Below are 4,998 nucleotides of genomic sequence, written 5' to 3'. Positions count from 1 at the left end.
AAAAATTGAAATTTTTTTATTGATTCATGAAGTATACAGTATAGGATTATGTATGGAATAGCATATCGGGTAAATGGCCTCCACAGCTTTGCTGGCACATACGCACTCTTTTGTTGAAATTTTGCTGGCACATACGCACTCTTTTGTTGAAATTTTCCATGACCGTCTTGCATAAATGTGGCTGAATTTCGATGAGGCTCATTTTCATCTTGATGGCTTGGTTAATCGACAAAATTGGCGCATTTGGGGTTCAGAAAATCCATGAGTGATTGTTGAGAAACAAATGCATCCACAACGTGTCACTGTTTGGTGCGGATTTTGGGCCGGAGGCATCATCGGACCATTCTTCTTCAAAAATGCGGCTGCTCAGGCAATAACAGTTAATGGTGCTCGCTATCAGGCCATGATAATCCAGTTTTTTGTGCCTAGATTGCAAGATATGGATGTGGACAACATGTGGTTTCAACAAGACAGGGCCACATTCCATACAGCCTGAGAAACAATTCAATTACTGCATGAGTCATTTCCTGGTCGTGTAATTTCCCGTTTTAGTGATCAGAATTGGCCGTCCAGATCATGCGATTTAAAGCCGTTGGACTTTTTTCTTTGGGGTTTTTTGAAGTCTAAGGTTTATGCCAACAAGCCCACGACCACCCATGCCTTGAAGGAGGAAATTGAGCGCTGTATCAACGAAGTTCAGCCACATTTATGCAAAACGGTCATGGAAAATTTCAACAAAAGAGTGCGTATGTGCCAGCAAAGCCGTGGAGGCCATTTACCTGATATGCTATTCCATACATAATCTTATACTGTATACTTTATGAATCAATAAAAAATTTACAATTTTTAATTATAAACCTGTGTTTTCTATCAAAATTACTTCTTGCGTGAATTTTGGGACACGCTGTATAAACATATTGCTACAAGAAATGTCTGAGATTTTGCTGCCTGTGGTTTCTTCTAGGATTTTTATGGTTCCACGACTTAGATGTAAATCTTTTATCCATTTTGAGTTTATTCTTGTGTATGGTGTAAGTTGGTGGTCTAGTTTCATTTTCTTGCATGTATCTGGCCAATTTTATAGCACCACTTATTAATGAGACTGTCTTGACTCCATTGTATGCTCTTGCCTCCATAGTCAAATATTAATTGAGCATAATGGCCTGGGTTGATTTATGGGGTCTCTGTTCAGTTCCATTGATCTACTATATGTCTGTTCTTGTGCCAGTACCAGGCTGTTTTGATTACGGTGGCTTTGTAGTATAATTTGAAATCTGGTATTGTGATTCCTCCAACTTTGTTCTTCTTTCTCAAGATTGCTAAAGCTATTCGGGGTCTTTTTTGGTTCATATAAATTTTTGGAGTATTTGTTCTAGATCTGTGAAATGTGCTGTTGGTATTTTAATAGGAATTGTATTGAATCTGTAGATTACCTTGGGCAGTATGGACATTTTAATGATGTTGATTCTACCAATCCATGAACATGGTATATTCTTCCAATTGTTTATATGTTATTTCAAAGTCTTATAGTTTTCTGAGTACAAGTCTTTTACCTGCTTGATTAAGTTTATTCCTAAGTATTTAAATTTTTTTGTTGCAATGGCAAATGGGGTTTTTGTTTAGTTTCTCTTTCTGAGAATTCATTATATATATATATAAAAGCATAAGCGACCATTAGGACAGAACAACCAGATGACCAGATGACCAGCAGGTAGCTATGACACTCCCTGACCACCAGGAGCAGATGCTCAACATAGGAGCTGCCCCTGGTGGTCAGTGCATTCCCACAGCCAACCACCCGTGGCTGGCCAACCTCCCGCAGTTCCTACCTCCCTCCCCCTGCCCACTGGCCCTGATCGCCAGCCAGGCCGAGGGACCCCCACCTGCCCATGAATTTGTGCACAGGGCCTCTAGTTGGTGTATAAAAAAGCTATTGATTTTTGGATGTTGATTTTGTATCTTGCTACATTGCCAAATTGATTTATTAAATCTAGTAGATTTTTGGTGGAGTCTTTAGGGTTTTCTATGTACAATAGCATGTCATCTGCAAATAATGAGAGTTTTACTTCCTCCTTTCCAATTTGGATGCCTTTTATTTCTTCTTGTCTGATCGCTGTGGCTAAGACTATGTTGAATAAGAGTGGTGAAAGTGGACATCCCTGTCTTGTTCCTGTTCTTAGGGGAAATGGTTTTAGTTTTTGCCCATTAAGTATGACGTTGGCTGTAGGTTTGTCATATATGGCCTTTATCATGTTGAGATATGCTCCCTCTATTCCCACTTTGCTGAGAGTTTTTATCAAAACTGGGTGTTGAATTTTGTCAAAAGCTTTTTCTGTGTCTATTGATATGATCATGTGATTTTTGTCTTTCAATTTGTTTATGTGATATATCACGTTTATTGATTTGCAAATATTGTACCAGCCTTGCATCCTTGGAATAAATCCCACTTGGTCATGGTGTATGATCTTTTTAATATATTGCTGGATCTGATTTGCTAGTATTTTGTTGAGAATTTTAGCATCTATGTTCATCAGGGATATTGGCCTGTAATTATCTCTCTTTGCAGTGTCTATCTGTTTTTTGGAATTAGGATAATGCTGGCCTCATAACGAGAGCTTGGAAGTGTTCCTTCCTCTTGAATTTTTGGAAAAGTTTGACGAGTATAGATACTAGCTCTTCTTTGAATGTTTGGTAAAACTCCCCTGTGAAGCCATCCAGACTCGGGCTTTGGTTTGCTGGGAGTTTTTTTGATTACTGCTTCTATTTCATCAGTTGTTATTGGCCTATTCAGGTTTTCTGATTCTTCCTGATTCAGTTTTGGGAAAATGTATTTTTCTAGGAATTTGTCCATTTCATTCACATAGTCAAGCTTGTTAGCATATAGTTGTTCATAGTATTTTCTTACAATCCTTTGTATTTCTGTGGTGTCAGTGGTTACTTCTCCACTTTCATTTCTGATTTTATTTATTTTGGTCCTCTCTCTTTGTTTCTTGATGAGTGTGGCTAATGGTTCATCAATCTTGTTTATCTTTTCAAAGACCCTGATCTTGTTTACATCTATTTTTTCGTATTGTTTTTGTAGTCTTTATGTCATTTATTTCTGCTCTTATCTTTATTATTAACTTCCTTCTACTTACTCTGGGCTGTTCTTTTTTTTTTATTGCTTAAAGTATTACAAAGAGTATTACATATGTCTCTTTTACTCCGGGTTGTTCTTGTTGTTCTCTTTCTAATTGTTTAATTTGTAGGGTAAATAGTTTATTAACATTTCTTGTTTTTTTGAGGTAAGCCTGTAATACTATGAACTTCCCTCTCAGGACTGCTTTTGCTATGTCCCAGAGATTATGTGTTGTTGTGTGTTCATTTTCTTTTGTTTCCAGGAAGTTTTTATTTATTTTTTTCTTGATCTTGTTGGTAAACCATTCATTTATAGTATGTTTAATGACATACTATGTTGCCTCCATGTTTGAATGTTTTCTGTGGTGTTTTTGTTGTAGTTGATTTCTAATTTTATTCCACTGTGGTCTGAGAAGATGCTTGATATGATTTCAATCTTCTTGAACTTCTAAAGACATTTTGTGTGGTCTATCTTTGTGAATGACCCATGTGCACTTGAGAAGAATGTATATTCTGAAGCTTTGGGATGAAATGTTCTATAAATGTCAATTAAATACATCTATCCAGTGTGTCCTTTAGAGGCACTGTATCCTTGTTAATTCTTCATCTGGGAGATCTATCCAGAGAAGTCAGCAGTGTACTAAAGTTCCAGACTATGACTATATTGTTGTCAATCTCTCCCTTAAAGTCCTACAGAAGTGTATATATATATATATATTCCTATATTGGGTGCTTATATGTTTACCAGGGTTATATCCTCTTGTTGGATCAATCCCTTCAGTATTAGTAGTGACCTTTATTTTCCCTTGTGATGACCTTCATTTTGAAATCTATTACATCAGATATGAATATTGCTACCCCAGCTTTCTTTTCTTTTCCATTTGCATGGAAATTTTTTTCCCATCCCTTCACTCTCATCCTGTGGGAGTCTTTTGTTCTGAGATGGGTCTCTTGTAGACAGCATATTGTTGGGTCATGTTTTTGTATCCATTCAGCTCCTCTATGCTTTTTCATTGGAGCATTTAATCTATTTACATTTAAGGTTATTATTGATAGTAATTATTTATTGCCATTTTAATTCTGTATGGCTAGGTTTCTCTCTATTTCTTCTTCTCAGTACCTTTAGCATTTCTTATAATGCTGGCTTGGTGGTGATATACTCCTTTAGCCTTTTTTTTTCCAGGAAGCTCCTTATTTCACCATCCATTTTGAATGATAGCCTTGCTGGACATAGTAATCTTGGCTTCAGATCCTTGCTTTCCATTACCTTGAGTACTTTATGCCATTTTCTTATGGCCTGTAGAGTTTATGATAAGAAATCAGGTGTCATCTTTATTGGAGCTCTTTTGTAGGTAACAGTTTGCTTTTCTCTTGCTGCCTTTAAGATTCTTTCTTTTTCTTTAATTTTTGGCAATTCAATTATGATGTGTCTCAATATGGGCCTGTTTAGATTCTTCTTGCTTGGGACTCTCTGTGCCTCCTGAACTTGTGTGACTTTTTCCTTTACATGTTAGGGACAGATCCTGCCATTTTTTTCAAATACATTCTCTATCTCTTCCTCCCTTTCTGCCTCTTCTGACACACTTACTATATGAATATTGTTACGTTTTGTGTTGTCTCACAGCTCCCTTAAGCTGTCCTCTTGTGTTTTTTTTGTTGTTGTTGTTCTCTGATTGAATGATTTTTTTTCTACCCTGTCTTCTAATTCACTGATCCAATCCTCAGCTTCCCCTAATCTGCTGTGTATTTCTTCCAATGTGTTCTATATTTGTGCTATGTCATTCTTTATTTCTGTTTTCATAGTTACTATATATTTTCTCATGCTGTTGAGCATCTTTACCATCATTATTCTGAACTCTATATCAGATGAATTTCTTTTTT

This window comes from Myotis daubentonii, chromosome X (genome assembly GCF_963259705.1).
Source record: "Myotis daubentonii chromosome X, mMyoDau2.1, whole genome shotgun sequence".
In the NCBI taxonomy this organism is placed as follows: domain Eukaryota; kingdom Metazoa; phylum Chordata; class Mammalia; order Chiroptera; family Vespertilionidae; genus Myotis; species Myotis daubentonii.
This window is presented reverse-complemented; position numbering follows the sequence as displayed.